This window comes from Notolepis coatsorum (assembly GCF_963971535.1).
Source record: "Notolepis coatsorum genome assembly, chromosome: 15".
Lineage (NCBI taxonomy): Eukaryota > Metazoa > Chordata > Actinopteri > Aulopiformes > Paralepididae > Notolepis > Notolepis coatsorum.
In genome coordinates this window covers 21,827,310-21,838,697 of record NC_140179.1, presented here as the reverse complement: position 1 = coordinate 21,838,697, position 11,388 = coordinate 21,827,310, and positions in this window count along the sequence as shown.

Genomic DNA, 11,388 nt, shown 5'->3' with positions numbered 1-11,388 from the left:
CCGACCCCGAGACTGCAGGGTGTTGGTTGCCGAAAGTGTTCACGCGGACCGGTCATAAGAAAAGTCTGGGAGGGGAGTGTTACATGCATCACATCATGTCCACAGTCCTGTCTGATAATGTAACTCTTTTCCGGAGGATTTATTCATTCGACTGTTTCATTCTATGCATTCCATCCCCACAGTGACCCGTTATATTATTTCGCTTGCATCATGGAGGTATAATAAGAATATATGGATAGACTGTTCCTAATTTATGCAAATGACATGTCGTCAGCTTGTGACTGCAACTTGTTCCTGTTTGCGGACGACTCAGCCCTGCTGGTCTCTGACAAGAACAAGTTACAGGTTGAAAAAACCCTCAGCTCAGAACTAGGCAAAATCTGCATATGGCTAGCTGATAACAAACTATCATTACACATGGGCAAAACAGAGTCCATTCTCTTCGGTTCAAATAACAAACTCAGCAAGACCGACGGCTTCTCAGTTACAGTGGCCGTGGGTGACAATATTGTCACAAGGAAAGAAGATATTACCTACCTGGGTTCCATCCTAGAGGCAAATCTTTCCTGTGACAAAATGGCATCCAATGTAATAAAAAAAGTCAACCAACGAACTCGATTCTTGTACCGGATCTCCTCACTGGTAAACAAGAATACCCTGAAGACTCTGGCAGGAGCACTCATTCAAGGGTATATGACTATGCTTGCACCCCATGGTACCAAGCACCTCAAAGGCGCTAAAAACAAAATTACAAACATCTCAAAACAAACTGGTCAGACTACTGCTTGACCTTACTCCTAGAACCCACCTCACCCCTGCCCACTTTGACAACCTAGGATGGCTTAGAGTGACGACAGAGTACAGCAACTTGCAATGGGCCTGGTCTACAAGATACACTACACGACCAAGGTACCCATGTACATGTCAAAATACTTCCCAAAGGTCAGGGAATACCACGATCACAACACCAGAGGGAGCTCCACAAATCATGTTAAACCCAGATTCGGCTCAAACAAGGGACTAAACACGTTTCGCAATTATGCCACATCAATGTGGAACGCCCTACCCACAGCTGTAAAGGAATGTGAATCACTACCCACTTTCAAAAACACTCTCAAAAAACACCTACGGGAGACTGCAATTAGAAACTGGCCCCTGTAAATGTCCTAACAACCCCCTCCAATGTACAGTAAATTACCAAGTATGGTCTTGTCAATATTCCAATGTACAGTTTTGTTTGTACAGTTGTACAGTGTGTCCCCCCCCCACTCCTTTTCTGGACTCTTTTGGTATCACAAACAGTACTGTATTTGCAAATCTGGTATGTCATACATGTATAGATGTAGCAGTACTGTCTATCTGTATGTCATGTATATATGTTACGATGAATTGAAAATGGGGGACCCTGATGTAAACAAGACGAAAGTCTTTCTCTGGTCTGCATCCCCTTAACAATTGTGTATTGAGCTGTACTGTACTGTACCCATTCTGCAATCTGTTAATAAAGTTTTCAATCAATCAATCAATAGACCATGGTTAGAAATTAACATTCTTTTTCCATGGCTTCTTTTGCCCCCCCCTTAATTGATTTTCGGGGGCTTTTTTTTGTATTTCGGGGGCACCGCATTTTTTTTGATGAAAATGAACAAAGATTATAAAACATTGTCGACACTTTTTTTTACAGTCTTCGTCCCTATGTTTGATAAGTAACGTAATGTTAATGTCTCCATAGGGCTCTACGCTAACCTTTTTCCCAATGAGCACATGTGCTCCTAAATACATTTTTTATAAATAAAATCTAAATAAAAATTTAGGAGCACACAAAGAAATTTAGGAGCACAGTGAAAATTGTTCAAGTAACACAGTTTATTAACAAACTATTTATTACATGCATATTATACTAGTCTGTGCGTGTGCTGTGCATACTAAGGGCTAAACATCTGTGCAAATAGCACTACCACCAAAATCACAAATTGGCCCATGCCTACGCAAAGGATATCAGTTGTCAAGCTGCTTTTGTATGTTGTAGTCTTGTCACGATACCAACATTTTGACTTTGATACAGATAGGAAAGGCAATGGAATATATTATTAGATGACAGAACATGGAAAATTCTTTATACAATTATTTAATTCATTATAATTGAAACGCTATTGAATAATAGTTCATTAATAGTTAATACAATTATTCTGTTACAGCTACAACCAGGGGCGGACTGGGACACAAATTCAGCCCGGGACATTCAGACGCACCAGCGTGCACGCACCGGCCCCGAAACCGGCCCACACAATGGCCCCGAAACCACGGCCGTTATGAAACACTCGTCCAGTATTAAACAACCCAATGCTGTGGCTAAGGAGTCAATATCAGGGAGACCAAATCTACACCCCGCCCCTATATGCACTCGTGCACAGTGCACACACACACACACACATATATACCGTTACTTCCTATCATTGGCATACATTTTTTTTACTAACATCTTAGTGCCTCATTAGCCTAGGGATTATTAAGGATACATGAAGTATTAACTATAATATTGAGGTTTTGATCCATAGAAAGGTCTGTGCTACACAATTTCAGTTAGATTAGATTTATTGTCCTTTAATTTTGCACTCATGACATTAGTTGCTTGCTGTTTAATCAACATCGAAAGACCCCCCACTTCCTCCCAGACACCAATTCCAAGAGCTTGTTCGCTTTCCAGGTCTCTCTCTCTGTCTGTGTGTGTGTGTGTGTCTCTCTCTCTCTCTCTCTCTCTCTCTCTCTCTCTCTCTCTCTCTCTCTCTCTCTCTCTCTCTCTCTCTCTCTCTCTCTCTCTCTCTCTCTCTCTCTCTCTCTCTCTCTCTCTCTCTCTCTCTCTCTCTCTCTCTCTCTCTCTCTCTCTCTCTCTCTCAGCTTGGAATGATGGAATCATCCATGATAAATTAACTTTGACTTGAATGAATGCCCATTCTTTCTCTAGAACAATACAGATTGACAAACGTTTCATTATGCACTATACAACTAAGGTTAATAAGTTATAATTAAGATATCAATTGTATAAGATTTATTTAGGATAACTAAAGATAGGACTTTACTAAAGGTTGACATACTCACAGTAATTTCTTCCAGAACAAGCTTAAAATAGCAAAGGATATATGGTTGATCATTTGTCATGTCTCTCTCTCTCTCTCTCTCTCTCTCTCTCTCTCTCTCTCTCTCTCTCTCTCTCTCTCTCTCTCTCTCTCTCTCTCTCTCTCTCTCTCTCTCTCTCTCTCTCTCACACCTTTGTAAAACACTCATGAGACCAAAAAAAAAAAAAAAAGCCTTTGAAAACAATATGTAAAGATAAGATGGTATATATGTAAGGGATAATGTATAGCTACGAGGTCATTGTCGCAAAATAATTGACCGACACGTAGTTTAAAATACCGAGCCGCTTTGGCGAGGTGTTTTAAACGTCAGTGAAGGTCAATTATTTTGCGACAATGACCGAGTATAGCTATACATTATCCCGCTTATTACATGGCTAACTTACTAACAATATACCTAATTCATTTTACATCGACTCGCAACACTGGTTCTGGCTGCGTTCTGGCTCCGCTCGTCGCTCCGCCCCCTGTCATCGCCGGCAGCAGAACACCGGCAGTGTCTAATTGCACTGAAACAGTGTGTGTCAGTGGGCTTGATTGCGAACAGCTGCGCACAGCGGTCATTATTGAAAAAACAGCGGTCATTATTGAAAAATAATGACCGCTGTCGGGGGGCTATTGACCAATCACAAGCAAGCATTTCGGCGAATGTGAAAACGCCATGTAATAAATATAGATAATTGTTCACACTATGGTGAGGCATAAGACATGGTGTTTACACATTCAAGTGGTTAGGGCTGGGCGATATAACGATAACGATAATTATCGCAATATACTTTAATAATCGATATCGAAAGAAAATAAATATCGATTTTTTTTGTCCAGAGACAGTGTGAGGGCTGGAGGAATTCTGCATGCAGCCCAACGAGGGGGCGTGCCGTTTTTCTGCTTCACGCACCCTCCAGGAGTTTGCAATCAGCTCGGGAGACTATAGTATTGCAGACTCCCCTCCACTCCTTGTCGGATTGTTCTTGTTACTACCATCTACTGCCACGTCTCCGGCGTGAGACGTCATGCCACCCCTGTACATCACCACCTGTCGCCGTTTCCTGGAGTGGGACACCGTCTTCGCTCTCTATTACTCCACGGGAGGATCCCAGTGTTCCCACTCCAGATGTCCTGCCGGCTACTTCCCAACTCCCTCTAGTCTACATGGACCCGTTCCTGGGGTGAGGCTCGCCATCGCTCTCTATTACTCCACGGGAGGATGCCCGGGTTCTCACCCCATTCCCCTTGGACCCCCTGGTTGCTGCGCTGCCCGTCGGCAGCATTCTGGTCGGGAGGATGCCCGTGTTCAATGAAGAGTCCTGTGTATTTTTGCCTGTGTTTCTGGAAGATATCCCGTGTACCTCTTTGCCTGTGTGCTAGAGGATTCCTGCCTGTGCGCCCCTTAAAGGCACAGTGCCGCGTTTTTTGTGTTCATGGACTTTGGTGTTTTTTCCCCCTTAAAGGCTGAGTGCCGCTTTTTTGTATATAATAAATCATGCCCTTGTTTTGGCTAACTCTGATTACCTGTCTGTGTCGTGCAATTGGGGTCGCATTACAAACCATAACAGTACGACCCGACCCGTCGACGACCCCAGCCGGCACAGACAGTGTATGTGAGACAGCCCCTGCAAGCTAAGCCCATGTGTAGCCTCCCCTCAGCTAGGACTGTCTTTTCAGCTAGCTTGTTCTCCTCTGCTAGTCCAGCCGTCTGCTAGCTTAGCCCCTGCAGCTAACCAGCTAGCACAGCCTCTATGTTGATGTAGCCTTACAGCTAGCATAGGCCCTGTAGCTAGCTAAGCCCCTGCAGCTAACCGGCTTCCTCAGCTAGTCCAGCAGTCTGCTAGCTTAGCTCCAGCAGCTTGCACAGCCTCTATGTTGATGTAGCCTTACAGCTAGCATAGGCCCTGTAGCTAGCTATGCCCTGGCAGCTAACCCTGTTCCCTCTGCTAGCCCACTTTGTGTGTAGCTTCCCCAGCTAGCATGGCCTCCACTTTGTGTGTAGCTACCCTGTTCCCCACTGCTAGGACTGCCCCTTCAGCTAGAAAGGTCAGTTTCCCTGGTGCCTCTCTGAAAATTGTTTCCCCCCTGCGTTCCCACCCCTGCGGGCCTGGCTGGTCACCGGGTGGCTCCTGTGGAGGGGGGGGGGTACTGTGAGAGCTGGAGGAATTCTGCATGCAGCCCAACGAGGGGGCGTGCCGTTTTTCTGCTTCACGCACCTGAGAGGAGTTTGCAATATGCTCGGGAGAGTACTAATATTGCAGACTCCCCTCCACTCCTTGTTGGGTCGTTCTTGTTACTACCATCTACTGCCGCGTCTCCGGTGTGAGACGTTGTGCCACCCCTGTACATTACCACCTGTTGCCGTTTCCTGGAGTGGGACACCGTCTTCGCTCTCTATTACTCCACGGGAGGATCCCAGTGTTCCCACTCCAGATGTCCTGCCGGCTACTTCCCAACTTTTTGCGCAGCTGTGAGGCTGCCATGCCGCAGATCAAAGAGCTGGAAATCCTTAATGATTGCCGCGAGAACCAAAAAATACTCTCTAAACTCCCAGACGGGTTGACGACAAGATGGAATAGGAAAGTCGTAGACATAGTCGACGCAACGCACATGTTCCCGAGCTTCAGCCAGTTTGTCCAGTTCCTCACACGTGAAGCCAAAATCGCTTGCAACCCAGTAACATCGCTTCGTGCCCTGAACCCACGGGACGGGATGAGGGAACCGGGCGCAAGACGCAGGGACCCTGGCGCAAGAGTCTTAACAGCTAGCGCCCATGAGACAGCCGGCGCCACACGCTGCGTCCTTTGTGCAACGAGCGGCCATAGCCTACAAGAGTGTCGCAAGTTTAGGCAGAAGAGCAGGGTTGAACGGAACACGTTTGCTCGCGAAAGGCAGTTGTGCTTCAAGTGTCTGAAGTCCGGCCATACCGCCAGGGACTGTAGAGATAGACCCACCATGGAGGAAAGGTCGGACGCAAGGAACCGGGCTACGTACCTAAACAGAGGTACAAATACGCCGCCACACCAGGCAACATCATTTAGAGTCATCCAGAAGGATGGGGGCACGCATACCTCCACAATAGTTCCAGTGTGGGTCTCAGCTAAAGCAGGGAAGTCCTGGTGTATGCACTCCTCGATAATCAAAGTGACACCACCTTCATCCTCGAGAAGACAGCAAAGACTCTCAACATCAAGGGCGAAACAGTGCAGTTACAGCTCTCGACACTGGCTTCCAGAAACACAGTCGTGCCCTGTTGGAAACTAACTGGCCTACAAGTAAGAGGATTCCAGTCAACCAAGCTAATTCCTCTGCCAGTGACTTACTCAAGAGACTTTATCCCGGCAAACAGAGGCCATATTCCCACCCCAGGGACAGCGAAGGCATGGGTTCATCTGGCACATCTAGCAGAGAATATCGCGCCAAAACAACGCTGTGATGTTGGCCTGCTAATTGGCTACAACTGCCCTCAAGCCCTCAGGCCACTAGTCACGGTGGCGGGGGAGGACCACCAGCCGTTTGCAGTGCAAACAAACTTAGGCTGGAGCGTGGTGGGATATGGAACCCCGGGGCTCCACTATGGAGATACCATCGGACTCAGTCACCACGTCCTGGTAAAGCAAGTGAGGCCAGGGTTACCGGCCTCGGCAGGGCTCACCAGGGAAGTGCACTATGTCAATAGAACCCAGATCAAAGAAGTCGTGCTACCGACAGACGTACTAAAGAGACTGGAGGCCGACTTCTCGGAAAGAGCGGCAGAGGCCAACCCTATATCGCAAGAGGATCTACGGTCCATGTCGGAACTGAAGAAGGGCATCAAGCTAAAGAGCAACGGTCATTATGAAATGCCGCTGCCATTCAAGAAGGAAAAGCCTACGTTACCGGATAATAAGATCTGTGCCATCCATCGGCTCAACAGCCTAGAGAAGAAGCTGCGGAAAGATGCGCAGTACTACCAGGACTACAAGACCTTCATCCTGGGAGGCAAGCAGATTCTACAACAGATGTGCCGGGACAAGCTCAGTTGGGACGACCCGCTACCCGATGACCTACGACCACGGTGGGAGTGCTGGCTCCGAGACCTCCACAAGCTGGCAGGGGTGAAGATTCCAAGATGCTACGTGCCAGTAAGCTTCAAGGTTCAGCACTACGAACTGCACCACTTCGCCGATGCCAGTATGGACGGCTATGGAGTGTGCTCGTACCTTCGAGCAGTGAGTAATTCAAACGAAGCCCATTGTACCTTAGTAATGGGAAAATCAAGAGTCGCTCCTACTAAAGTCACAACCATACCCAGGCTCGAGTTGGCAGCAGCGGTGTTAGCCGTCCGCATCAGTGATATGCTCAAGAAGGAACTGGAAGTCGAGTGCCTACGAGAAGTATTTTGGACGGATTCAAGGGTTGTACTGGGGTACATCAATAACGAAGCCAGAAGGTTTCACGTGTTCGTAGCAAATCGCGTAGAACGGATCAAGCAAAGCACAGAGGCTACACAATGGAGGTACGTGGCGTCGGAAGACAATCCAGCTGACCATGCTTCAAGGGGGCTCGCAGCAGATCCACTGATAGCCTCTAACTGGGTCTCCGGCCCAGACTTTCTTTGGCAGGAAGGGCTACCAAGCGGAGAAGGCAAGGTGGGAGAGATTGCAAGTGATGACCCGGAAGTTAGGAAGGCCCAAGTGCTCACCACAGGGGTGAAAGAAGTCTGGCCGCTGCTAGAGCGCGTACACAAGTTCTCAGACTGGTCCAGACTGGTGAAAGCTATCGCCAGACTCCAGCGCCATGTAAAGGAAAGGAAAGGGCTCCAGCCAAAGTCCTGTGAAGCCACCAGCCTAGAGGAAAGGAGAGAAGCGGAGCTAACCATAATCAAGATGGTGCAAGAAGCAACCTTTGCGCAAGACATACAGGCACTCCAGAGCCAACAGGAGACCCCATTCAAGGGCAGAGCCACTACGCTGCACCGGTTAGGGCCATTCCTGGACGACCACGGCGTCCTCAGAGTTGGCGGACGCCTAACGCACACCGCCCTAGAGCCACAGGTGAAGCATCCAGCTGTCCTTCCGAAGGACAGTTATGTGTCGGGCTTACTCGTCAAGTACTATCACGAGAGAGTGCACCATCAAGGACGAGGGATGACCATGAATGCGCTCCGATCCAATGGTATATGGATACTAGGCGGCAGTAAAGCAGCATCAAGTTCAAGTTCAAGTTCTTTAATAGTTGTCATACAGAAGTACAGAATACTTTCATACAAAATGCTTCTTACTGTTACGCTCCAGAGACTGTGCTAGACAAGATAGTATCAAATAACATAATAACATAATATAGCATGAATTTAGAAGAAGAAAATGAGGTCACAGTGTTCGGTATAGACATATGTACAATGTTCTGAGTTACCATATAATATACAATACACAATACTATGCAGTGTACTAATGTACAGTACTATCTAGTGCAAAGCAGAAATGGGATGAGGTACAATTTTAGGTACAATTTACAGTAAGGTGTACGAGTTGTAGTGCAATCCTTCATCCATAAATATAAAGTGTGGGGAGTGGGTGCTACAGTGTGTTTGTTTAAAGTGGGTGTGTGCTATAAGTGTGTGGAGTGGGTGCTACAGTGTGTTTGTTTAAAGTGAGTGTGTGCGTGTGGATGTGTGTGCTATGTGCGTTTGGTGGTTGTTGTTGTGTAGTGTTCATTCATTGTTCGTTTAGCAGCCTGATGGCCTGGGGATAGAAGCTTCTTCTGAGTCTTTCTGTGCTCGCCTTGAGACTCCTGTATCGCTTGCCTGACCGCAGCAGTTCAAAGAGGCAGTTGTTCGGGTGACTGGAGTCTTTAATGATTCTCTTAGCCTTGCCCTTGCAACGCTTGTAGTAAATGTTCTGGAGGGTGGGGAGCCCCCCTCCAATTGTGCGTTCGGCTGAACGTGTCACTCTTTGTAGTCTGCTTTGGTCTTGTGCAGTGCTATTCCCAAACCAGGAGGTGATGTTGCCGGTCAAGATGCTCTCTATTGTACATGAGTAGAAGTTCTTAAGGATCTTCTGGCTGACTTGGAACTTCCTTAGGCGCCTGAGGAAGTAGAGGCGTTGTCGTGCCTTCTTCACAACACTGTTAATGTGTGTGGTCCATGTCAAGTCCTCGGATATGTAGGCTCCGAGGTACTTAAAGCTGTTGACTCTCTCAACCGGTGCCCCGTCGATGCTGAGGGGGCTGTAGTCCTTGACCCCCGACCTCCTGAAGTCCACAATCATCTCCTTTGTTTTGCTGACGTTCAGGGAGAGGCTGTTTTCCTGGCACCATCCCGCCAGGACCTTGACCTCTTCCAGGTAGGCCCTCTCGTCGTTGGCAGAGATCAGGCCCACCACCACTGTGTCGTCAGCAAATTTGACGATTGTATTGCTACTCCGCTGAGCCACACAGTCGTGTGTGTACAGGGAGTAGAGGAGGGGACTCAGAACACAGCCTTGGGGGGCCCCTATGTTGAGGGTGATGGATGAGGAGGTGCAGTTGCCTGCTCTCACCACCTGGGGTCTGCCAGTCAGGAAGTCCAAGACCCACTGGCAGAGGTCATAGCCCAAGCCCAGGTCCCTGAGCTTGGCTATGAGTATGGAGGGGACTATGGTATTGAATGCCGAGCTGTAGTCGATGAATAGCATTCTCACATAGTTCCCCTGCCTCTTGTCCAGGTGTGATGCTGCTGTGTGCAGCACATGGGATATGGCGTCCTCCGTGGACCTGTTGGGGCGGTATGCAAATTGCAGGGGGTCCATGTTGATGGGGAGGGAGGAGCAGATGTAGCCCTTTACTAGCTTCTCGAAGCACTTCATGGCTATGGAGGTGAGAGCTACAGGGCGGTAGTCGTTGAGGCAAGCAGGCTTGGATTTTTTGGGTACAGGGATAATAGTGGACTTCTTCAGGCAGGTGGGGATGACAGCCTGTTCTAAGGACAGGTTAAATATGTCAGTGAATACTGGGGCCAGTTGGTCGGCACAGACTTTTAGGACGCGGCCGGGGATGCCGTCTGGACCTGCTGCCTTCCTGATATTCACTTTTTTAAAGGTCCGCCTAACCTCATGCTCTGTTACCCTGAACACTGCGCCTCCATCAGCAGCCGACCCCCCCCCCCCCATTGCCGAGGCTTGTGAGCTGGTGTTGTTATTACCAGCATCAAACCTCGCATAGAAGGTATTGAGGTCATTTGCTAAGGAGATGTCACTGTTCAGTTTGAGGGAGGCGCCTTTGTAGTCTGTCATCGTTTTGAGCCCCTGCCACATAGCTCTAGAGTCAGCTTGTTCAAACTGGAGTTCAATTTTATCCCTGTAGCGTCGTTTGGCCTCTGACACTGTCCTCCTTACGTTGTATCGCGCCACCTTGTGGTCATTCATGTTGCCTGCCTCTAGGCTGTCGTTGTATGCTTTGGTGCGCTCTCTCAGAGCTTCACGGACGGATTTGTCTACCCAGGGTTTTTGATTTGGGTAAACTTTCATTTTGGTAGTGGGGATTGTTTCTTTCACCCTAGTACAAACATAGTCCAGCACTGTCTCCGTGTAGGCATTAATGTTATCTGTGTCGCGGAACACAATCCAGTCTGTGTGGTGAAACACTGACCGGATCGTCTCCTCTGACGTCACATCCCATTTCTGCACCTCTCGCGAGACTACGGGAGTACTTTTAATTCTCTGTCTGTACTTTGGTGAAAGAAAAATGGATGCGTGATCTGACTTACCAAAGCCACTATCAGAATGAGCCTTGTAGCCACCTTTAAATTGCGTGTAACAGTGATCTAGGATGTTACCGCCTCTGGTGTTGCAAGTCACATGCTGATAGAAGTCAGGCAATACCTTTCTCAGATTGGCGCTATTGAAATCTCCCAGAACTAAAATGGCGGCGTTAACATTCGCCACTTGGATTCTATTTACCTCGTCGTGTAGTCTGGAGAGCGCAACCTTGTTGCTGGCTTGCGGTGGAATATACACTCCGACCAGGACGATCGCCGTTAACTCCCTCGGGAGGAAGAAAGGACGACACTTGATGGTTATATATTCCAGTTCTGGGGAGCAGTGGTTGGATAATTCCTTCACGTTAGTTGGGTCGCTCCAATTTTTGTTAAACATGAAGGCAATACCTCCTCCACGTTGTTTACCGGACTCTGATGATGTCCGATCCTTGCGATGGATAAAGAAGTGATCAGCCGGTTGAATTGCGTGGTCTGGGACGTCCGGCGTCAACCACGTCTCGGTGAAGCAGAGGACGTTGCAGTCCCTAACGT